The sequence below is a fragment of the Caretta caretta genome, chromosome 7 (assembly GCF_965140235.1).
Source record: "Caretta caretta isolate rCarCar2 chromosome 7, rCarCar1.hap1, whole genome shotgun sequence".
In the NCBI taxonomy this organism is placed as follows: Eukaryota; Metazoa; Chordata; order Testudines; family Cheloniidae; genus Caretta; species Caretta caretta.
In genome coordinates, this window is record NC_134212.1 from 67031627 (window position 1) to 67057157 (window position 25531).

Sequence of the window (25531 nt, forward strand, 5' to 3'; positions counted from 1 at the left end):
AATGCGTTACCTATGGAGGTGGTAGAATCTCCTTCCTTAGAAGTTTTTAAGGTCAGACTTGACAAAGCCCTGGCTGGGATGATTTAATTGGGGATTGGTCCTGCTTTGAGCAGGGGGTTGGACTAGATGACCTCCTGAGGTCCCTTCCAACGCTGATATTCTATGATTCTATGATTCAGGGACTGTCCATTTTAAACAAATGACTTCATGAGCTGCAAAGGTGGCACAGGACAAAAGATACCTCTCTAGGCAGGCAAGCCCTGTTGATTTCAACACATAGGTCTAGGAGGCAAGGCCTGGGATGGCAGGAATATAGCCACCCATAATGTCCCTTTTCAGCTTGATTGCTCAGCTTGTGTGTGATTTAACTGCAGTGTTGTTGGCATGCATACCATGGAACTGTTACAAGCAGAGTGAATTGTTGGACCCACCCTGATTTTTATCCTCCTTATCTTTGCAGTTAGCTAGCACTGCGGTATACTGCTTATGGCCTGAGGATAGGCTAGCACAATACTTTGAGGTTGACACTGGTGCCTGGCTCAGTGTGAAAGCTTGCGGTTGTCACCTTATGTTAATAATCTGAGTTATTACTCTTGTTGTTAAGTGTAGAGATGAGGATGAAATTTTGTACTGAAATTGATTGTAAATGAGTGCTTGTGATGCAACATAAAATCACTAATTCAACATTGTCATACCTTTTCATTTTACCAGTATTATTGTATTACTTTCCACGAGACTCATTATCGTATGAGTTATAAGTTGGTTTGGAAAGAGAAATTTTAAAGAAGTTTGATGCGTGCCTGCACCGATGATTTGGAAAAAAAAAAAAAAAGTGTTTGGTGGGGGGGTTTTGATGACAGTTTTTGATTGTAAACAAACATTGTACAAATGTTTTGTTATGACAGCAGCTTTTCCTGGCTAGTTGGATATCAAGTATCTGGCACCATTTCATTGCTTGACTCTGCTTTTTTTAATTGATTTCAATGAAAAACTCCTTAGGATTTAGGTTTGGGAGCAAATAGACTTAAATCGTGTGTGTTTAAGCATAGTTCTATTGTAACATCTAAATTATCTTTTTTACATGGAGAGAAATGTTCTACTTCAGTTTTTACACTGACATGCAATGCTGCATTCTGATCATCAGGAATCTCTCCTGGCAGTAATTTCTACTTGGGTTCTGGATAATGGGAACAGAGGCTCACAAATAATAATGCACATTAGTGGATCTAGCCTGTATGTGGTTCTTAATTGCTTTAATTTATTGAATTTTTTAAAAAAAGAACTTCAGTGGATTTTGTGCTGGTTGAAAGAATGCAGGCTGACAGTGGAATATTGAAGTCTTCCTTTTTATTGGGCCTTGGCATTATAGGCTTAACATCACTGCCTGGCCAGTATGTCACAACTAGAGCTGTGCAGATGATGGAAATTGCATTTCATGAAAGATTTAGACATTTTTCTTTGTTCTGATTAGGAATGAAATCTGAAAATTTAAAAATTATCCAGAAGACAATTCAGAAAAAAAAGTTCTTTTTGGGTCTATCAAAATGTGGTTTTTATTAAGTCATTTCCAAACCAATATTTTTGGAACAAGGTTTTTGTTTTTGTTTCCCCCTCAAACAAAATGTTAGTGAAAGGATCACAGTTTTGCATAGCATTTCATCTTAGACCCACCTACATTCTCTAATGGATGGTGGATCCCTTGAAGTTTTTTCCATTCAGCTGTAGTCCGCAGCCTTGACCGTGGAAGGCTCATATATGGGAAAGAGATCAGTCTCCATTCAGATTAACCCTTGGCTTTTGTGCTGAGACTACCAGTTGCTATTGGTGGGGGTGGCTTGGCTTTGTGAACAACCCATTTTACATTGACTGCCAGCCAGTTATCAGTGTGTGGTGAAATCTTGGCCTCACTGAAGTCAGTGGACTCAGAATTCCACCCCTGGTTGCTACTGAGATAGATTAGATTTGAACTAGAGAGCAAAGGGCCCAATCCTCTGAGTTCATGAATGCTTCCTGGATGATACGAAGTGCCTTCAGCAACCACTGAGGCGAATAAGAGTGGAGGGTGCTTGCACCTTACGCATTGGACCTTAAATGAGGGGAGGTGGATAGCCTGTCACCACTCTATGAAATCATCCGGTCCCCTGTATTGCTAACGACAAAAATCTCCCTTTTCCTTATCTGTTTCAGCCCCTCCCAGCAGAACTTTTTTTTCTTCTCCATCCACAGCAAACGAATTCATGCCTTCAGGATTTGTAGTCTTTGCACTGTGCTACGTGATAGCTACCCAGTGAGATGCTCTGGAAACTGCATTAATGATTGATAAAAGCTGAGAGCTGTTTAATTTTTTCCCTGTTTAATGGCTATCAATAATTTAATGCACTTACTGTATGTTTTTAAGAAATAGCACCCATTTTATAGGCTTGGGTTTCACAGGTTAAATGATTCAAGCTTTACAAATGTTGTTTTGAGGAGCTAGAGGTTTTCCCTTTTTAATTTAAAAAAAAATCTGGGGATATGAGGTAGAAGCATTTCTCTTGAAACAAATGGTTCTGGTTTTTCAGTATCCTTTAGTTCTGTTGTAGCAAGATAGCTGGTTTTCTGAATCGCTGAAAACTGTTTCAAAGCTAAATAAGAACCTGTGTCTGCTGTCATGTTAGCATGCTGCCCGTCGATAATGGAAAGCACAGGAGCCTGACATGGTGTAACTAACAGGGGTCCCCAAGAGAACGCCACTCGAGAGAGTGTATCCATGTGCCTGACATTCCTGCCTTTTATATTCTAACCCAGGGCTCAAGTCACACAGAAATGTTATTTGATATGTTTTATCTGCATCCAATAATCAAATTCATTTACCAAAAAAAAAAAAAAAAAGAGAGAGAGGGAATTACTTCTAGATGTAACTGCTGGGATCATTTGCCTCAGCCTGGTACCGAAAACTGCAAAATCAAGCATTAAAGTAGGGTTGCCACCTGTCCCATTTTTGGCTTCTGTGTCCGGGGTGCCATTTAGGGTTGCCAGGTGTCCAGTTATTGACTGGAAAGTCCAGTTGAAAAGGGGACCTGGCAACCCAAAATGGCACCTAAACCAAAAGTCTGGTAACTGCGGGGCAGTGGGAGGCACCAGGTCATTAACCTGCACCTGCCCCATCTGAGCCAGGACCACCTCCTTCTTGCAGAGAGGCTCCTTGAGACAATCCAGCAAGCGACGGAGGGAGTGGGAGAGAGGAATGAGCGATGGGGGCGGGACCTTGGGGCAAGAGGCAGGGAAGGGGGTGAGGCCCATGGGGTCCAGTTACCAGCACTTAGAAATGTGGGAACCCTGAATTAAAGAGAAGGGAAAATAGATATTTGGACTGATATAACTGGGTCTCTGCTTCTCTGGAAGGCACCAGTCCTATAAAATGATGAGCGTCTTCATCGATAGTCATCTTTTGGCATGGAAGGCACTTGGCACGTTGCTAGATTTGGTCCTCCAGGCCTTGTGTATAAAATATACACACACTGCAAAATCCTACTTGCCCTGGGTGTATGTTACATTGATGAAATAGTCAATATAATTTGCTTTCTTCTTCTTGTTGGTTATTGTGGTTAAAGGCTGTGCGAGTAAACTTAGTGCCTGGCATGGTAAATTTTAATGTTTGTTATATAAGTGTGTGTGTATAAATATGATTATAAGTATTAAACTTTGTTTCACATTGACACATGGTTTTCTTGTCTTTTTCCAGGTTAGAAAACATTTAAGAAAGAAACAATAGTTCTTAGGGTGTATTTGGGGGAAGTATATATAGGTGTAACATGAAAATGACCAAAATAAACCTATAACGATGTAAACAATGGAGCTGGTTGGGAATCTTTTAATGAAATGTTTTTCCGTCAAAAAATGCTGATTGAACAAAATTGAAACTTTCTGCAGTGTTAACAAATTTCCAGTTTTGAAGAAAGTTGAAATGGCAATGTTCTGTTTTGATGCTTTCAAAATGAAAAGTTCCGTTTTAGGTTTGAAACATTTAATTATTAAAATTAAAAAGAACAGTTGGGAGATGTAAACCAAATTTTTGTTTGAATTTTTGGTTTGTGGAAGTTGTTGATTTGACATTTCATCCCCATTCGGGATGGGAAAAATCTTTGTCAGCTTGAACATTTGTTCCCAGGACAGAAAAACAATTTACTGCCCAACCCTAGTAAAAAGCACTCTTGCTTCTTCAAATGCCCAAAATAAAATAGTAAAAAGATATTTACTACATTCAGAAGTTACTCAATTCAAGCCATTGTTATTATAAATATATAATACTTTTTATTTAGTATCTTTCATACAGATGAAGTTTAAAGTGTTTTATAGATTTCTACTAACGGGCAAACCTGTGTGTTCACTGGAGCTGGTCAGATTATGGGAAAACATTATTAATGAAATCCTCTTGACTCATCTGACCATGCTCCTACCCTTTGTTTTCATTTCCATAAATGTTTTTGCAACTTTTCTGTTTGCACAGATATTTATAGTGGAGCTTTTATGTTTGCAAACACCTATTCCAAACTGTAGGCTTTAGAAAGCAAGGAGAGACTAGGACAGTGATTTCAAAATAAATACAGCATCTGTGTAATGAGCAGTGAGGGAACATGCTCCAGAAAGGTGAAGATCCCTTCATCAGAGACATGTGAAATGTGTACTAGCCTTATAACATAAAGAAATATGTCTGCAGTGTAGACAGCCATAGAAGTTGGAGAGAACAGTGGCTGGAGACAGCTGGCCTGTGGAGCCAACTCTGCATACAGCGCAGAGCTGTGTATGGTTTCGTAGTAAGATGCGTAACTGGCTGGTGCTTTGTGAAATGGCTGCTGCTCTTTGTGACTGGTGGTGGATGTGGGGAACAGTGACAGAAACTAGAGACATTATTATTGAATTTACAGATCTCCCAGAAACATGAAATAATGTTATAAGGAACACTGAACTCCAACTTGTAAGGGTATGCATTTGGGGAAAAGTTCATGCACTTTTTGCCATTTCATCATCTGTTTTTGTGTCCCCTCCCTCCTAGTGTCTTTTTTTTCTTTCTTTCTTGATTTTTACAGTTAGAAACTTTTGGTTTTGTCCCGAGGCGCAAACTTTCTGTGTTTCTGGGGGGTACTCGATCCCTGCTCCACCCCAAACCCCACCCCCACTTCGCCCCTGCCTCCTCCTGCCTCCGCTCCTTTCCCTCCGCCCCCCCCCCCCTGCCTTCTGCATACTGCAGAACAGCTGATCGAGGCAGGGCAGAGGTGCTGGGAGGAAGGGGAAAGAGCTGATCGGTGGGGCTGCTGGTGGGTGCTGAGCATCCGCTGTTTTTTTTCCGAGGGTGCTCCAGCCCCCGAGCACCCACGGAGTCAGCACCCCTTGATCAGGGACTGTCTCCTACTATGAAAGCGACAAAGAGTCCTGTGGCACATTATAAACTAACAGACATATTGGAGCATAAGCTTTCGTGGGTGACTACCCACTTCATCAGATTCATGTAGTGGAAGTGTCCAGAGGCAGGTATAAATATGCAAGCAAGAATCAGGCTAGGGATAATGAGGTTAGTTCAGGGAGGATGAGGCCCTCTTCTAGCAGTTGAGGTGTGAACACCAAGGGAGGAGAAACTGAATATATACATAGTCTCTTACTATGTTTATGTTCAGCACTTAATACAATGGGGCTCTGATTTTAGTTGATTTCTCTAAGTACTACTGTAACAGAAATAATAAACTTTTGGGCTTTGTCTAAAATAATCAAGAAACAAAAACAGATTATAAACCAAATCATCTTTAAGAGAAGAGTTACCCAAATCATCTCTTCTCCACCCAAAGCCCTGGCACGAAGGCTGTGTGTGTGTGTGTGTGTGTGTGTGTGTGTGAGTGAGAGAGAGAGAGAGAGAGAGGGTGGGGAACAGGTGATCAGTCTTGACCAGTAATGCAATATATGTCAGGTAATGACGAGGAATAACTTCCCTCTGAATTGTCATTTGGACAGCTTAGGTAGGCAGAATGGTATAGCTCTCTGGAATGGATATTGGCAGAACAACCAAGGTTGATACTCCTACTCTTGCAAGCATGATGGGATTTTTGAATGATAAGAAATGGGTGGGATATGTATGGCGCCTGCAGTAGAACAGTTCTCCCATAGCCTTAGTATTTACCTAAAATTATCTTGCCTCGGCTGAGATCTAATGAAACTGCATCTCAAGCTGCATGTGACTGTAGGCTTATTTTTATTAAAAGTTTGATAAATTATTGGAATAAATCCTTGGTGAATTTATCAACAGCTCTTGTGAGAAAGCTTGTGTTGTGAATATGTGGATCTTCCCTTCAATTAGGATCAGTTACTGTTGATTACAGTGAATATTGACGTTTCCATATCAGTACTGAATGTCCTCCATTCTCCATTTCTATATTCTCAGACTATGTTGTAGTTTGTGTGTATATAAAAATGCTTGACATTTTTGTAAGCAAATTATCCCTTCGGTCTTGCCAGGGATTTTATGAAGCCTCTTGATATAATACAGGTCATTTGGTTAGGCTTCCCCTTTTTATTAATATTTGTACTACTATAGCCCATAGGAGCAGTTATGGACCAGGACTGCACTGTGGTAGGTGCTGTACAAACAGAACAAGAAGATGGTGTCGTGTCCCCACTCCCACCCCCCCGTGTTCACACTGGAAGTAGAAGACCAGTGATAATAGTTGGAGACAGACATGGGGGAGTCACGTTTCATGGCTGCAGGGTGAACTGTGCCTTAGACCGCTTTAGTCCCTGTGGAATGTAGCTCTGAGGTGACAAGCCTGCCTTCCTGCACGTCACTAGTCCAGTCCCTCTGACAGGATATCTGGGCTGCAGCCACCCAGTTTCCAACAGAGTTAATAACACAAGCTCGACTTGGGTTTGCCACCTGTAATAGTTTACCTTCAGGCGCCTGTGACCGTAATAAGGCATAGTCTAATGTCTAGATCTACATCATTCAGGGCTGTGAAAAATGTTGTGCCCTGTGCAGCCTAATTAGTTCTAGCTAGGTTCATGGAACAATTCTTCTTTCAACCTAAGCATCACCGCTCAGAGAAGTGGGTTAACTACTGCATCAGGAAAACCCCTTCTATCAACGGAGGAAGCGTCTGTACTATGGTGGTACAACACCGTAGCTGTACCGGTGTGGCTGTTGTCGTGCAGGCATGTCTTAAGTATGCGGTGACACAAACAGCATCATCAAAACAAAGCATCGTTTATTCATTCCTCTAAGGTACAAAGCATGAAGAGCAAAGGATAAAAACAATAAAAGGCCTCTTGGGTCATATTTACAACAGCTAGCAAAGAAAGTTTAAGGTGTAAGTTCCTCTCAGCTCATCTAACTGGCATGGAGAAGCAACTTCTCTGGGTGCAGCAGACTCCCTTGGCTGACCCTTGGGAAGAGTCATCCATTCTGGGATGGGTGGAGCCAGAAGGCGTGTTCTCCAAATTGTTCCCTCAAAGACTCTTGTCTTTGCCATTGTTTCATTTCCTTTTACAGCCTCCTTTTGATTTAACTCCTGGCTACTGGTTGCTCCTGAGGTTTTTGACTGGTGAGGCATAAATCACAAAATAGGCTTCCCAATGTTTAATTGAATAGCTTCTAAAAGCTGTCCTTATTTACAGTGAAGAAGCAGCAGGTGAACCCAGGAGCTGGAGCCACTACCCAGCCCAGCATGGGAGGGTCGGGGGCCAAACATAAGGCAGGCACAGGGCTTAATGGCAGCTCCTCACGCGCACACATGGGGCCAAAAAGGCACAGGGTGTAAGCCCCATGCCCGTAACCCTCCTGCGGCCCAAGCTGCTACAAAGTTGCCATGGCCTCACCAAGCAGTGGTTACCACAGCAACACCATTATAAAGTGACTCCTGGGCGTTGTAAATTGCCATGGTAACAAGGCAACTTCTTGAGGCACTATTAGGTATGCCAAGATTTGAGTCTCACGTGGCACTACGTTCTTCAGAGTTTTTGGCATTGTGTTACGCCGCTGGAAAGAGTGAGTTATGACATTTAAGCCCAGTGACAATTTGTCCTTAAATCTGTATATATTTATCAATGAAATAAAAAAGAATATGAAAAATGTATTTTATGACTTTTGGGAATTCTTGGTTTGGCTGTGCCTCACTTGCCAGCTGCCTGGACTCCTGGCATGCAGGCAAGTTAATACCACACAGATAACCTGAGGGGGAATATGATGTTTATAAAAAGAAATACTACACAGAATTCCCTTTTTTCTCTGCATCAATTTTTTTTGTAAGCATTATGGCAAAGGAGGATAACGAGAGAGCTTTGCAGATGTTTTGCTTTTCCATAGGTCCCATTTCTCTTTTTGTTCATGGTGGTGGTGGGAAGAGGAATATAGATATCTCTGTAAGAGCAGTGCTTGTTGAGTCCTGTTTGTGGCCCACAGTGGGGCTTGTGACTAGAACTGGTCGGAAAATGTTCGAGAAAACTGGTTTTTGTTGAAAATTCTGATCCAAAGCTTTTCCTGCAAAAGGATGAGTTTAGGAGAACCATTCATCAGGAAACCATTTGGACCAGGATGGAATTGGACCAGGATGGAATTGTGAAAGCAAGAGATGCCTCCTCCCTGTGTCTCCCCCCCCCACCCCCAAAAAATCTAGAATAGCCAATAGCTGAGTGGTTAGGATACTTACCCAGTATTTGGAAGACCAAGGGTCAAGTCCCTTTTCTGTTTTAGAAGACTGAAACTGTGTATGATTTTGATATATAATATGTATTTAAAACATATGATGACATTTAACTAGTATAGCAACTCCTAACTGGCTCCACCTGACTGGTGTCTGTGGTGTTTTTTTTTTATCATCCGTACAGACTTTTCATCATAATGCTGCCTAAAGCGTGTCTTTGATTTAATAATGAAAAAGGAAAGAAGGATGTATTTGATTTGTATCACTGATGAATGCAAAATGTGTGTGTGTGTGTGTGTGTGTGTATTTGTTTTGCTGTCTTTCCCGACATGGTCTGTGGTGAGTCTGTCAGTAAATATTGATTAGTGCATTGCCTCAGGAAGTACATGTGTCACAACCAGTTCATTGAGGGTCATTTCTTTTCAGTTCTCCACAATCAGGGCTCTAAGCCTACTCCCCTTTGCATGAAAAAGTGTCACATTTTGAGTACTGTACTTATTGTCTGAAATTGGTTAAAGGCAATTTAGTGCGAACAGCCATGGTACCTGATGTGTAGAAGAGATGCAAATCGGGAAACTGTATATAATTGTGCTTTTCTACTATGTGAGAGAGTCTGCCGTTGGGGAGGTTTAGATGATTCTTTTGTATCTCAGGATCTATCATTCTGGATCACTGGTTTATTTTGTCTGGGTACTTCAATGGGCAGATGTAGCAGGGCACAACAGGAGACATTTTGTGCCACTGATCTTGTTTGTTCTTTATCTCTCTCTCTCCTGTCGCGTGCAGTCTGTGTCTTTTCCTCCAGGATCTTTGTTGAGGTTTTCATTGTTTATTTACACTACCATTGTTGCTTAGTGAATTCTTTTTTAGGCCCTCACGTATCTAGAGGGGAAGCTGGTCAAAATTATCCTTGCACCTTTAAGTCTGCCTCGAAGGTAGAAAAGGGTGAAGAGTGGGGGTTTAGTCCCCCTGGCAGATGCAGAAGCTGTGCCCTTTTGGAATTGGAGAAACTGTACTGTGCATTGAATGGTTTTAAGAACAGATTTCCTTATGATGAGATTGACTTCCCTTTTCTCCCTGTTAGGTTCCCCAGCATCAGATAAAAATGACTTCTTTAGAGAGATGAGAATCAAGTGGCACAGTTAGCCACTGTTCGGTATTAGATGCATTTGTTTTTTCTTGTTGGGGAAAAGGGTAATCTTAGTTTCTTCTGTGTTCAATTCATACTCAGATTTTCCAGGGAAAATTCTTTAAATAAACCCTTGGTCAGAGAAGGGCAGAGAGCAGTTGGCCATTTCCTCAAATATATTAATCAGGCAAATTTATTTCATATGTATCTCTTTAATTTCCCTCCCCCCCGCCCTCAACTTGTTTGCCTTTCATTTGAGGCTAGCCACTAGTGAGAGAAAGAGGACCATGAAATCTGAGACACCTTAGAGTACTCCCTAACATTGGTGGTAGCTGTGGGGGAAAGAATGGGACAGGCTGTAAACTCCTCTCTTTCTGACAGTGGTATGTGGAGGGCAAGAGTCCTGGCTGGGATAACAGAAATGAGTGAAACTCTGAGAAGCTTATTAGGTGGTGGAGACTGAGGCTGAGCATTGGGTTCCTCGTTTTAAGTTTCTCTTTCAGCGAAGGGTTATGCTTAGCCTGCCTAAGGCTATGTCTACGCTACGGACCTTACAGTGGCACAGCTGTACCACTGCAGCTGTGCTGCTGTAAGGTCTCCTGTGTAGCAGCTCTATGCCAGCGGGAGAGAGCTCTCCCACCTGCATAATTAAACCACCCACAATGAGCGGTGGTAGCTATGGGCATGGCTATATTTGCAGATGTAGAGCGCTTTGAGTTAAACCAGCCTTCGTAGAGCGCAGCAGGGAAAGCGCTGCAGTCTGTCCACACTGACAGCTGCAAGCACACTGGCGTGGCCACATTTGCGACACTTGCAGCGGCATTGGGAGCAGTGCATTATGGGCAGCTATCCCACAGAGCACCTCTTCCCATTCTGGCACTGTGGCTTGTGGGAAGGAGGCGGGGGTGCGGGGCATTCTGGGTCTTGTCCCAACTCCCCATGATGCATTGGTTCGCATCGCAGCAATCCCTGTGCTTCAGTCCACATTTGGCACCATCTTTGAACGTTTTTTGTACTGCGCGCTCTGTCTTCCCTTTTGGTCTGCGGGAATGGAGCCTGAACTGCTGGGGAGTATACTGACGAGTCTTGCCAGCATGTCACGTTTGGCAGTTGAGTTATTCCTTATGATCCGAAGTGACAGTGAGGGCTCCGACGATATCGACTCAAGTAATGCAAATGACATGAGTTTGTTTGTGGCATTCACGGACATGCTCACCACTGTGGAACGCTGCTTTTGGGCTCGAGAAACAAGCACTGAGTGGTGGGATCACATTGTCATGCAAGTCTGGGATGATGAACAGTGGCTGCAGAACTTTCGGATGAGAAAAGCCACTTTCATGGGATTCTGTGATGAGCTCGTCCCCACCCTGCGGCTCAAGAACACGAGATTGAGAGCTGCCCTGATGGTGGAGAAGCAGGTGGCTATTGCAATCTGGAAGCTGGCAACTCCAGACAGCTGCTGTTCGGTCGCAAACCAGTTTGGAGTGGGAAAGTAGACCGTTGGAATTGTGTTGATGCAAGTTTGCAGGGCCATTAATTGCATCCTGCTCAGAAGACCCGTGACTCGGGGTAACGTGCCTGACATTGTGGATGGCTTTGCACAAATGGGTTTCAATAACTGTGGAGGGGTGATAGATGGCTCTCATATTCCAATTCTGGCACCAGTCCACCTAGCCTCCGAGTACGCTAATCGGAAGGGCTATTTCTCTATGGTTCTCCAAGCACTTGTGGATCACCATGGGCGTTTCATTGACATTAACGCAGGCTGGCATGGAAAGGTGCATGACGCATGCATCTTTTGGCCTGTTCAGGAAGCTGCAAGCCGGGACTTTTTTCCCAGACCAGAAGATCACCGTAGGGGAAGTCGAAATGCCCATTGTGATCCTTGGAGACCCTGCTGACACTTTAATGCCATGGCTCATGAAACCCTACACAGGGAGCCTTGACAGCAGCAAGGAGAGGTTCAACAACAGGCTGAGCCAGTGCAGAATGACTGTGGAGTGTGCTTTTGGCCATTTAAAGGGCCGCTGGCGCTCTCTGTATGGGAAGCTGGACCTGGCCGATGACAGTATCTCTGCAGTTATATCTGTGTGCTGAACCCTCCAAAACATTTGTGAAGGGAAGGGTGAACGATTCACTCAGGCATGGAACTCGGAGGTTCAACACCTCTGCCTGTTCAAATTCAGCCTCCAGATCAGGGCTATTAGAGGGGCCCAGCGTGGAGCTGCAAGGATTAGGGATGCTTTGAGGGAGCAATTTGAGGCTGAAAGTCACCAGTAATGTCTGGTGCCCTGCACGGGAGTGAAGTGCAGTGGTTCCAATGTTAGAAGGAATCTGTGTTTGCTATGCTGACTTGCAGTGCCTGTTTCTTTCCTGGGCTAAGGTATCTTTTACTTATGCAATCATAAAGAATGTTTTCAAAGCCAAAAATTCCATTTATTGAAAAGAAAATTCATTTATTGAAAAGAAACACAACTGCTTGGGAAACAGGGCAAGGGGGTGGGGTGGGGAACGGTACAATCACAGATTTGCGTATGTCCTGTTATCATGCTCAGCCTTCCTGTTTGGAGTGTTGTGCAATGAGTGCAGCACTTCAGGATGGCTATACTGCATAGTGATGGGGGTTGAGTGCAGTGCGTAAGGGTCATACTTTTTAGGGCTGGGTGGTGAAGCTACAGGTGTTGGAGGCAGCTGGTGGTGGTAAGAACCACTGTTCCCTCTAAGCTGTGCGTATATGCGCACACACAGATCCTAAACCCCGCATACATGGCAAAACACTGCGCACACAAAAATTTGCACAGAAGTACAACAATTTGCACAGAAGAAATTTTTTTTGCACATGGCCTGTCAAAAATTAGAGGGAACATTGGAACCCGGATGTTGGGGAAAGTGAGTTGGAGGTGATATGGGGGCACAAGGGAAAGTGGGTTGGAGGTGACATGGGGGCACAAGGGAAAGAGTTTTGGGACAAGGGCTGCAGGGGGGCACAGGCTTGGTAGTGCTTTGCCTGCATGGCTACAAGCGCCTAGATAGAGTCTGCTTTGCACTCCATTATGCTTATCAGCCGATCCGTGCTTTGCTGCCCGAGCACCGCGTTTTGTGCCGGCACTCCTCATTCTGCTGGCGGATCCTCCTTTCACTGTCCCGCCACTCCTGCACTTTTTGATTTTCATTACTTGAATGCTGCATTACTTCATGCAACATGTCTTCCTTGCTTCAACGTGGCCTCTTTCTGATTCTTTGGAGTCTTTTGGCTGGTGATAACATGAACGGCTGAGATCTCAAGGTTGCATCTGTAAAGGGCAAGCACAGTCTACTCAATAGCATAATTTGCCCATCCCAAAGCAAGCGCGCACAACCCACAGGAGCCCCAAAATGGTGAGTAAGCACAGGGTCAAGTGTGATTGATTGTTTCATGGCTGTACTGTCCTCTGGGTTTCTGTGCCTTGAGGAGAGCCAACAACTGCAGGGGGCCCCTGTACTGAACACTGTCCCCACATTTTCCACAGGAGTTTGTCCTGGAAGATATCTTGCTGCTGAGGGTGACCTGGGAAGCAAGGGAGGGACTTCTACTGCAATGCGGCTTCCGCCCTGGCCCATATGCAGCTTGTCTGTGTGCAGCAATGGTCCCCCCGCCCCTCACGGCACTGTGGCGCAGACAAGTTAGCTTTACTGGGACAAGGACCACAGTGGCTCTCCTGAGAAACCCGCACAAGTGCATTGCCCAAGTTCTGGATGAGACCTTTGAAGAGATCACTGAGGCCAATTATTGCGATGTGAGAGAGCACATCAACGCCCTATTCCGCATCTAGGCACGCATGCAGCCCTAACCCTCCTCGCCCAGAGAGCCCACACCAAATAACTTCCTTCCCAAAATAAAAGCTGCTTACCGGGCACCTCCTCTGGTGTTTGTCCTTCCTCAAGCACCGGCTGCTGCGACTAGCTACCTTCCTCCTGGCTTGAGAACAGCTCCTGGCTGCATGTATCTAGGGATTCCGGGGTGTCTTCCTCAGCCTCAGCACCCTCGCTCCTGCTTTGCTCCTCCTCTTGCCTTGTTGAACTGGGCTCTGAAGTGTCCCTGGTGGTACTTGGAGTGGAAGTGGGGTCACCCCCAAGTATCGCGTCCAGCTCTTTGTAGAAATGGCAGGTCTCAGGGGCAGCACCGGAGCAGCTGTTTGTCTCGTGGGCTTTGTGGTAGGCATTCCGCAGCTCCTTCACTTTAACCCTGCACTACAATGCGTCCCGGTCATGGCCCCTTTCCATCATGTCCCTTGATATCTGCCCAAAGGTATCGTAATTCCTATGGCTGGAGCACGGCTGGGACTGGACAGTTTCCTCCCCCCAAACACTGATGAAGTCCAGCACCTCACCATTGCTCCATACTGGGGATCGCCTGGCGCATGGAGGCATGGTCACCTGGAAAGATTTCGCTGAGAGCACTCCACACCTGGCTGAGCAAACAGGAAGGGGATTTTCAAAATTCTCACAGAATTTAAAGGGTGGGTCTGATGGTTGGTCACCTGAGGGCAGGGCAGTAGAGTTCAAAGTGATGACCAGAGTGGCTAGAATAGGCATTGTGGGACACTTCTGGAGGCCGATCAGAGCGCATTAACAGACCAGGGTGTCCACACTGGCGCTGTGGCGCTTCAGTGGGGGCGCACCAAACGTTATTCCTCTTGCCGAGGTGGAGTACCAGGAGCGCTCTACGTGCCTTGCTAGTGTGGACGGGTAGTGACCTAGTGCACTCAGGGCTCCTTTAATGCACTCTCACTCGCACGTGTAGCCAAGCCCTGTGTCGGCAGGAGAGCGTCTCCTGCTGACATAGTGCTGTCTACACCAGCGCCTTTCTTGGGGAAACTTGTGTGCAACAGGGGGCTGTTTCTTCACACCCCTGACCGACAAAAATGCTAGTGTAGACAAAGCCTTAGATGACCTTCCTTGGACATCCAGTTGTGGCAGATGGGGCCAGAGACCCTCTGAGGGGAGGGATTAAGCTTTTATGGGAGCTGAGTTGGGAAAGTTTCTGTTTTGTGAACTGGCTTCTTCAGTCTGGAGAAGGGTTATTGGTTGTTCCTCATCTTTTTGGGTTGTATTTTAAAGTATTTGTCAAAGAACATAACCTGGATTTGGAGTTCTTGGGTGTTTGTATACATTGGAATGAAAATAAAAAATAAAAATATTTACAATTGGTGCAGTGGTTATTCAGATGCATCACGTGTTGGTATTAATGTTCTTTGATGGGATGAGCACACAAGCATTTGTATGTGTGATTTTAAAAGTCTGTGTGTGTGTGCACGCATGTGTGTGGACACTTGGGCGTGTGACTTTAAAATGTGCTACTGTTGTTTTGCCAGAAAAAGCAGCTAATGTGAATGTGGACCTGAACGTGATTGAGGCAAATTCATTTGAATGAATACTCAGGTATATTTTGGCATCTCCCTTGCAATTATCCTGTTGTAGGTTATTTTAGGTTCACTATCTTGCTCTTTAGAACACAACACCTCCCCCCTCCCGATGCCCCCACAAACGTTTGGTTTGGATAAGATATCTGACAGTTCAGCTCAATCCATGCTCTTTTTTTTAATAATTATTAGCAGTTGACTTGGCCTACACATTCTGGACCTTGGCATGGCAAGCAAATCAGTACAGCCACAGATGGCTATTTTGGGGTGGAGAACTGGGGAGGGACTATAGCTATGCTGAGGAGTTGTTGTAATCTGCTGCACCTTCAAAGGATGAGAAAGCTGATATTTACCTTCCCCTTTTCTGTTTTTTCTCTCTCTTAGGAAATACTGTGTGTTACAGACAGAGACATCAATCCCAGCTCACTCCCCCCCCCCCCTTTTTTTTTTTTTTCTTGCCTGAATTAGAAGCTCCAGGAATGTGCTAATTGGCGGCGGCCTCTTCAGAGAGGTAAAAGGTAATTGTTATCTGCCCGCTTTAGGTGTCTTGCCTGTTAAACCTCTTTTGGAGCAGGTGGGAAAGGAGGGGAAGCTTAGAATAAGCTTGTCAGTGTGGAATTTTTATTTTCTTAGATCATCTCCAAGTTGATCGCGATGGTTTTCCATCCTCTTCAATGTACTCATGCAAAGAGAGGCTTCTGTGTATGTTCATTCATGCATACAGTCCTGTCCTGTGCCTATTTCTATGTGTAGGACAGAGAGCTAGTTTTGAGCAACCGGAGGAAAAGGTTTGCTTAAAATGTTAGTAGAAACATATTTTTTTTAAAAGATGCTCAGTGCATTGGTGGAATGATGACTTCTCTGCATTAGCTTAGCTCCTTGGCCCTTGCCCTCCACCCCAGGTCCTCTTTGGTCATTTGCAATCTCTTGCTCCATCATCCATTATGTCTCCAGGGAAGAAAGGACTCCCATTGGGCAAAATACTGGTTCAGGTAAAATCACCTGCATTTGAATAACTCTACATTTGAATCACATCTTTCCTTGAGATTTGGAAAAGATTGGGTAATAATTGTAATACCTAGATCAGGGGTGGGCAAACTTTTTGGCCCGAGGGCCACATCTGGGTGGGGAAATGGCTTGCAGGGCTGGGGCAGGCGGTTTGGGTGCAGGGATGGAGTGCGGTGTGCAGGAAGGAGCTCAGGGCAAGGGGTTGGGGCAGAGGAGGGGTGTGAAGGGGCTCAGGGAAGGGGGTTGGGGTGCAGGAGGGGTGTGGGATGTGGCAGGGGGCTCAGGGCAGGGAGTTGAGGTGCGGGGTGCAGGAGGGGTTCAGGCTCCGGCCCAGCGCCACTTACCTAGAGCGGCTCCTGGGTGGCAGCAGCCTGCACCGGGGCCAGGGAGGTCCCCATGCGTGCCTGTCCCAGCCCGTGTCGTGCCATACCACGCCACTCCGGGAAGTGGCCTGCACCACATCCCTGTGCGGCCCCTGGGAGTTGTGGGGGTGCAGAAGGCTCCAAGTGTTTCCCTCGCCTGTGGGTACCTCCCCTGAAGCTCCATTGGCCGCGGCAACCCATTCCTGGCCAATGGGAGCTTTGCGGGAGGTACCCACAGGCAAGAGCAGCATGTGGAGTTCTCTGCTCCCCCACCCCCACCCCCAGGGGCTGCAGGGACATGGTGTGACCGCTTCCCGGAGCGGTGCGGCGCCACGGGGGTGACAATCCCCTGGGCCAGATCCAAAGCCCTGGGGGGCTGGATCTGGCTCGCAGGCTGTAGTTTGCCCACCCCGACCTAGATCTTACATAGCAATTTTTATCAGTAGATGTCAAAGTGGTTTACAAAGGGAAATCAGTAACATTATCCCTTTTTTACATATGAGGAAAGTGAGGCATGGGTGGATGTGACTTGCTGAAGGTCACCTAGGAGACTGGTGGCAGAGTCAACAATTGAACCTGGGTTTCCTGAGCCCAAATCCAGTGCCCTATCTACTAGGCTATGCTTCCTTCCAACTGAACTTGTTTTTCATGTATTTAAATGCTTCTAGTTCCAGGCAGAAGTGCCAGAATATGGTATGTGTGAGCCTCTATGTAATAAATTCCATGGCCATAAATGGTGGTGTGACCTCATGTAATCCTCACCTATCTTTCCACTTCTTGGAATATGGTTTATATTCCATATCCCCAGTGCCATGCAAGTTAATGGTTGCAAAACAGTTTCTATCCGTACAAGCATTTTAGATGAACCTATTTTAGAACATGTTTTTAAATGTTGTTACTTCCTGCTGCAACTTTCAGGGGATGCTAAGGGAGTTAAGTGCCCAAGTTCCATTGAGAGCCAAGTTGATTTGAACACCTAATTCCTTTAGGCTCCTTTGGAAAGCCCATTGTTAAGTCTTTAGCTCTCTGTATCCTACGATAACTGATTCCTAAATGAATCATTAGCTCTGTGATTCAGGGGTATCCATAGTCCCATAGACTGATGTTTGGTGCAAAATGTAAAACCTCAGACTAAGTGCAGATACTGCAGGGTATAACTTGCTGACCAAATGACAAACTGCAGGTAGGCAAATCTGCCTGGAGCAGCTCTGTCCCATGCTTGCTACCATGCTGCGGACGGTGGGGAAGAAAGCAAATCCTTTATTAGAAGGGCCCCTACTGGGTGACTGATTACCTTCTGAAACAAAGCAATGGACCTTTCGGGTTACTTTTCTGGGGCGCTTCAATTGATACTAAGAGACAAGCAGAAACATACAGACCAGTTGAAGCATTCTAATGGAGTCTCCTGGAATTTCCCTCAGGCTCCTTCTAGGTAATTACCTGTCTATCACTTTGTCTCCTATCTTTTAATGAGGGAGGGTGCCAGACTCCCAGACCACTAATCCTTATTACTGTAGAAAGGTAAGTTTCACTCCTCTGTTTCTCACCTTTGAAAAATGGCACCAGCTACCCAGCTGGCTTGGCTCTCTAAATCATTTAAAAATGGCTGATAACCTTTCTCCATGGCTGCCAGACTAAATCATGGGAATCTCCTGACTGCTTCAGGCATGTATTCCCTGAATTAGCCATACTGGTAAGAAAGAGGGAGTTGATAGGGAAGGAAGACTAGCAGAAGCCACCTTACAATCCCTAAATTCACTTTCCCCCAGACAGACTCTTTATTAGAGCTGTGGGATATGTTCATTTCAAACCCAGAACTTGGAGCAAATTGTCTGAGATTTGCAAGCCTGGTCTGACCTGGAGTTCTGGGCGAAAGCCACTGCAAAACCTGGCAGTTCCAGCTGAGCTTGCTTACAGTCTCAGGGTTCTTTCAGACCCCAAAACTCACAGGAACTGGGTTAATGTAAACCTGTAAACCCAAATCTCACAGGGTTGGAGGGGTTTTTTTGGTGGGCCTCTGCTCATTAGCCTTCTGTTTGTGTTTTGTTTTGTTTTACTCAATTAGATTTTTCTACTGGAAACTTTGCATGTACCCTATATTTCCAGTCTCTTCCTGTGGAGGCCCTGCTTCAGGACTATTGCCATTTCTCTTAGGCCAGGGTACTCGGTCTGTGCCTCTGTTACCTCAGCATAGTACTGAGTTTTTCCTTGGATAACCCCTTCTGTTCCTGTTGCTGGCTCACATTACTGTAACAAGTCAGAGATATTTCCCCCCTCCTCAGCTGTTGCTTACGCCGGGAGCTCAGGCATAAGCCCCATGTCCCTATATGCCCCTCTTTTCTTTATTCTTCACCTGGCCAACATGTCAGAGGTCTCGGGAGATCGTGCTGGTTTTGGAGGTTGTCCTTTTCCAACTGCTTCCATGTGTCAGACTCCAAGAAATGTACATTGTTAAGCTCCTTTACAGTGCCTTAGTGCAGCATGTGCTTCTAACTGTCTGCTTATGTATGGATTTAAGCAGCAGAGTCTGCTATCAAATGCTATCACCCAGTGTATATCCCTTCGGGTGAAAAGCTTTAGGAGAAGAGGAGGGACATGGTAGTGATATTTGGGAAACGAAGCAAAAGGAAATTCTTCCAAGTTTGTTGGGCTGAAACCTTTTGCGGGGGAGGGGGAAGGTATTCTTGCTGGACTTTTAAGTATTTTTTGAGGGTGAGTGTGGGAGGAGGGAATGTCTGATTGTTAAGTAGCCAAACATTTGCTGTTTCATTGCTATATGTGGAGTTACCTTTTTTGTCCTTTCTTCAATTAAACTTGGGCAAAGATTTTTCACTCCTAGAAAGTATAAATCATATACAAAGTTGAGATCCTGTTCATAATTGACACACTTAGAATAATGAGAAGAAAAAAGTGCTTTCAAGATTGCAGCAAAGTCATCTCTTTATTTTATTTTTTCCCTCTCTCCTGACCCATCTCCAGAGAAAAGGTGATACAGCTTCTAGCTAACATATTTCAGGTGGGTGACGCTGTGGTATGTTAAGCGGTGTCTGTAATAGCTTATCTATCGGTGGTAAGCTTACTCTGTTTGTATTTTTCTTTTCACACATAAATCAAGTTAACAGTTTTCAAGACTTCGAGCAGTGTTTCAGCAGGATATTTGCTTAATGTCTTTAAAAAAAAAAAAAAAGCTTTTAAGGTCGGTTTTGAGTTAGGATTTCTAATACAGGAAACATATCCAGTGTCAAAGCTATGAAGCTATCCAGCACCCAGCCAGGAGTCAGACTTCTGAGTCAGAATGAATTAACAGCAGAGTTTGTGTTTCCAGGAGTTCCAGTCTCTGGAGACCTAATCTTCTCACAGGCCTTAAATCCTGATGAAACAGTACATCACCACTGAGCAAAGCACTTAAGTGCATTGCTTAACTTTAAGTTATGCTATATTTTAAGCAAATGCATGTGCTTAAGTACTTTGATGAATAGGGATGGACTTAAGCACATGCTTAAACTATTTGCTGAATTGGGGCCTTTCTACACATTGACCCTGTAATAGTTCAGCAGCACTCCTTGGATGGGAGGAGGAGCACTTCCTAGAGGCTTGCATTTTGTCTTTGCCTGAAGAGCTCTCTTTAAGCGCTGAGTAATGCCTGTGCTTGGAAGGATTAGATTTTTATTGGTAAATATCAGTAAACGTCAATTCACTTTCCACACACAAACCAACGAAAAAATATTTCTATCAATAGTAATCAAAATTTACAGATCGTCAAAGTAAAAAAAAAAAAATGCTGCCTCAGAATTTTTTTTAACCTATTAAGGATATTTACTTTGTATATTTTGACATGTGATGCTGATCATCTGTTGTGACATTTTAATTGTTACAAAGTTTTAACATTTTGAATCTCATCAGTGTCCACTGTCATTAAATAACTATTGGCTGACCTCCTCCCCCATAATTTGCACAGCTTTGAAAATTAAAATCGGAAAAAACACTTGAAATAAAAATTGATAATGTAAAATTATATTCAAAAAAGTCAAATTCTGCTAAGTCTTGGTGTACCATATAGGACTGGGGTGGGAAAACTACAGCCCGTAGGCTGGATATGGCCCGCAACCCGTTCTAACCCAGCCCGTGAGCTCCTGCTGGGGAGCGGGGTCAGGGGCCGCACCACGCGGCTCGGCTCCGCTCCGGTGCTCCAGCTGGGGCGCTGGTTCTCAGGGGCCGGACCATGTAGCTCGGCCCCGCTCCGGCTGGGGCGCAGGGTTGGGGCTACACCACACGGCTCGGTCCTGTTCCGGCCGGGGCGCTGGGTTGGGGGGCTGTCCCAGCCAGGGCGCAGGGTCAGGGCCACAACACGTGGTTCCCGGAAGCTGCGCCATGGCACCCCTCTGGCTCCTAAGTGTTCCAAAGGGAGTTCCAATGGGAGCTGCATGGGCAGTGCCTCCGGATGGAGCAGCATGCAGAGCTGCCTGGCCATGCCTCCACATTGGAGCTGGAGAAGGGACATGCCACTGCTTCCGGGAGCCACTTGAGGTAAGCGCCGCTCGGAGCCTGCACCCCTGAGCTTCTCCCCACGCCCTAACCCCCTGCCCCAGCCCTGGTCCCCCTCCCGCTCTCCAAACCCCTCGGTCCCAACCCAGAGCACCCTTCTACACCCCAAACTCCTCATCCCCAGCCCCACCACAGAGCCTGCACCGCCAAACAGAGCCCTCATCCCCTCCCACACCTGCCATACAGTTTCTATTCCCCGATGTGGCACTCAGGCCAAAAGGTTTGCCCACCCGTGATATAAGAGAAGAGGAGACCCCTCTGTAGTCTGTGGAGTTGGGGACAGGTCATAGATAGAGAAAACTTGGAGTGAAGAGAAGAAAATGAACACAGAATGTGGAGGAAGTCAATTTGTCAGATGAGCTAAGTTTTTTACTTGCATGACATATGATGGCTGGCCATCAGCATCATAAAGTACATAGCACAGAGTTAGTGGAATAGATCTGTGTCTCTTACATTTGTTTTATGAATCTTAACTAAGTAGACTTTGAAGTAAAGAAGTAAAAAAACAAATATTTTCAGACTTTACATTTAAAAGGAGCTGGTTAGAAATTGTTTGAAACTGCATTTTGTCAGAAAACGGCAGTTCATCAAATCCAAAACTGTTAATGGGAAAGGATAGATTTTGATGAATGTGTTGTTTAGAAGAAACTTAAGGGGAGAAGAGGAATGTTTTGAAATTGTTCTAATGGGCTGTTTTGACAATTTGGATACTTTAAAAAAAATTTAAGATGAAAAATGTTTTTTTGTTTGAAATGACTTTGTTTTTGCAATTCAACTAATTACAGTAAAAAAGAAGTCCAAATAATAACAAAACATTTTGAAATTATCCAAATCAATTTTTTCACATTGTTGGTTCTTGAAAATTTTCAAGATTTCAACTTTTTGTCCGATTTAGAATGGGATGTTTCCTCCCTAAATTTTTAAAATTTCCCAGGCCAGGAAAAGAGTTTCCCGCAGAGCTATACATTTAATGTCTTTTCTCTTGTACATTGTCTTCTCACTAAGAGGAGCTGTGATTAATATACTTTGCAATGACTGCAGCAGAGTTGTGAGAGTGCAACCTAACAATCCGCAGAAAGGAGTTTTTAAAGTGTGTCCGTGGAACTAATCTGTAATCAGTGACTGGGAGGAAAAGTGTATATGTGTGTGTGTCTATATGTTTGTATATGTATATATGTGTGTATGACAGTTTTTATCATTACTTTTGCCTATGTTCCACATTACTTCTAATGGGAAAGTTTAAGGCCCAGTCAGGCTTAATCCCATTTGTGGAAATTAACAATGAAAAGGGTTTTCCCCCCTCTAGTGCAGAATTGTTCCCTGCTGTTAAGGAAGCTCTGGTGTGTGTACACATTGCTCCATTCTTCGGTTCAGTATATACAAGTGTGTGAGATTCTTGTACATTTCAATAACTTGCCCATTCACAAATACAAAGTCAAAGGGGAATTGTAATGTATGATTCAAAAATCATAAACTAACCCAATAGGTTGTGTGGTCTTATGGATAAAGTACTGGACTGGGAATTGGGAGGCCAGTTTTCTATTCCCAGCTCAGTTACTAAATTGCTGTGTAATGTTGGGCAAATCACTTGTACTTCTCAGTCCTTCCGTTCTAACCCTTTGTCTTGTCTGTTTGGACTGTAAGCTTGTTCAGGCAGGGACTCTCTTACTCCTGTTTGGCTGCCAACACTCTGGAGCCCCAATCTTGGAAGAGACCTCTAGGTGGTAATGAAACAAAGTATTAAAAAATCCTGGTCTGTTTGGTGGGGTGGATTACTCACCTGAGTAGTCGTGATCTTTAAAATATTTCATATCTAATTTTTGGTGGAGATCAGAAGAATTTCCTCCCGCCTTCATCCCCGAAATCATGAGACCATTATTATTTAGGTTTTGAAGGGGGCTGATTTCCCTTTGGTGGTCAAATGTACTGTGGGCCTTATGTGTGGGGAAGGAATGCTTAACCTTTCAATGAAGAGGAAGAAGGGCATTTTGCCCTCTGCTCTTTGGCATTTTGTCGTATAAATATAATCAATTGAGGGGAAAGAAAATGTAGATCTGATTTGTAGCTAAGAGTAAAATTGGGTTTGGAGGTGTGACAGGAAGTCCTGTTTATCAGACAGAAGTTTGAATGGGATTATTGCAGTTCTTAAATACTTAGTTTAATTGTGATGGTGTGATTTCATTTATTTTTTTCCCTCTTAGAAATCTAGATACAGGGGTCACGTGCCATGGTGAACTTTGCAGGTATATACGGTAGCAGGTCTCTATTCATATACAGCACATGGAATTTGGCTCAGGAAGGGAATTCTTTCCTTCTTTCCAAATGTAGGTTTTCTTAATGGTGCTACTGTTTGTGATTACCATGTAAAACTATATCCTACTCCTGATAGCTAAATAATTTGCATGTGTTAATGGTATCTTTTGACCTGCCCTCACCAGCCTGGTCTTTCTTCCCATTCTTTTATTTCTATTCTTGTGGTCAGTATGGAAATTATTCTAAAATGCAGACTATTAAATTGCATTTTCCTGAAAGTTTTAGGTTACAGCTCCTGTCTCTCTCTCTCTCCCCCATCTCACCCCCCCCCCAAGGGAAAAAGAAAAAGCATTTTTGTGGCATATTTGAGGGGGAGGGACAGTAAGCAGAGAGGTCTGAAAAACAATGTTACTGTGGTGTGAATGATCAGGGAATAAAAAGAAAATAATGGAAATATGTAAGCAGTGGCTCACCAGTGACACATTAATAGCATCCTGAAATCAAGCGTTCATTCATTTTAACCAGTGGTTAATTAATCAGAGAGAGTAGATAAAATGATAAGCTGCTTTTAATGAAGTGAAGCAGCATTATTAGCAGTAAGCAAAATGCAAAATATTTGGTCTCCTCCACATCTGGGTTTGATTGGGCCTGTAGCGAGGCACTGGCTTTGGAGATTACTAGCCTCTTTTGTTGCACTGTGAGTTAGGGGTGTGTGTGTTTAGAATGTATGGCCATATGCAATTGCTGGGAAATAGGGGACTGGAATTAAATTAAAAAGAGATAAATTGTTCCTTGTACATTTTTGCTGTATGCCAGAGGCCAATAATTACTGGCCCTGATAATTCAGATACTTATTTTGCCTTTGGAGGTAAGTGGGCTTTCACAAAAAAACTGCACAGCTTCACAAATGAAATTAGAATATGTGAAAGTAAACAATTTGGTATTGCTTAGTTAATGTTGATGTATCCCAAACTGGTGCAACACATGATTGCCTGCATAATCTAGGGGAGTTCACAACCTCTGGGTAGTAATCCACAAGGGAGTTACCAGCTATTTATCTAGACTCAGAGGGTCATGAGTCAGTGTGTGTTTGGCTATTAAACTGAAGTAGATTTGCTTAGTCCCTTCCAAATGATGGTCTGCCATCAGCAGTGCCTCTCAACCATTGGGCTCCTTCCAGTGGTGTCTCCTGAAATGCTGTGGAAACTGTAAGAGCGTGTTCTGGGATATGAATGGCAATGCAAATTACAGTAGGCAAAAGGCTGAGAAGCTTTGCCATCTACTGAAAAGTCATTTCAGTTATAACAAATGGGAACCTTTCCCCCTTACAAAGGAAAAGTGTATTCTTGGTGGAATTAGCAAATTTACTCTGAGCTATCCTACATTGTTTTAAATGTTTATATTTCAGGCTGGCATAAAAATTGACTGAACAGGGCTTTTAATGCACAACTCATGCTATTAATTTGTTCCTGAGTTGCTTTACATGCAAAGTTTTGTAGAATAAGTTAATATGCTTGTGTGAACTAGAGAAATGTATCCAATGGATTTGAGTGGCTTGATAGTAAGACATAAGCAAGTAAAAGAAAATGTATTTAAAAGACTAAGCTGCCTACAGTCACTCAAGTATGAATCCCCTAGCAACAAAGGAGAAACTGAGGTCCCTAGTGGTTCAAGGGTATAAGTGATATTGCAGGCTTAAGTGAAAGGATGAGTCCACCGAACTAAAGAATTCCACTATAGTGAGACAAACTCTCAAAAAGCTAGCTAGAATGGTAGGGGAAAGGCCAGGGAGAGCCTTGAAAGCACAGCTGAACCAGGGAAATGAGAAGGTGCTACTCGGGAGAAGCTGGAGTCAGTAACTCAGGAATTGCATTTTGTGTGAGAGGTTTCAGAGTAGCAGCCGTGTTAGTCTGTATTCGCAAAAAGAAAAGGAGTACTTGTGGCACCTTAGAGACTAACAAATTTATTTGAGCATAAACTTTCATGAGCTACAGCTCGCTTCATTGGATGCAGTGAGCTGTAGCTCATGAAAGCTTATGCTCAAATAAATTTGTTAGTCTCTAAGGTGCCACAAGTGCTCCTTTTCATTTTGTGTGAGGTTATTCTCTTATGAAGAGAGCATGCTACCCAGCTTGGCGATATTGCAGTCCAAGTATTTTGTTCAAAGAA

At 44.2% G+C, this 25531-nt stretch overlaps 1 protein-coding gene across 11 annotated transcripts in view; it reads left to right on the forward strand.

Moving 5' to 3' along the window:
• ZMIZ1 (zinc finger MIZ-type containing 1) overlaps positions 1-25531 on the forward strand; it is a 474637-nt gene that overhangs the window by 55870 nt on the left and 393236 nt on the right. For 9 of the 11 annotated variants that reach the window (XM_048856930.2, XM_048856927.2, XM_048856919.2 and 6 more), the window contains exon 2: positions 15579-15712. The exons of the other annotated variants lie outside the window; for them this stretch is intronic. The gene's annotated coding sequence lies outside the window, so the exon portion shown is untranslated. The remainder of the gene's footprint in view (positions 1-15578; positions 15713-25531) is intronic. 11 annotated transcript variants of the gene reach the window in all.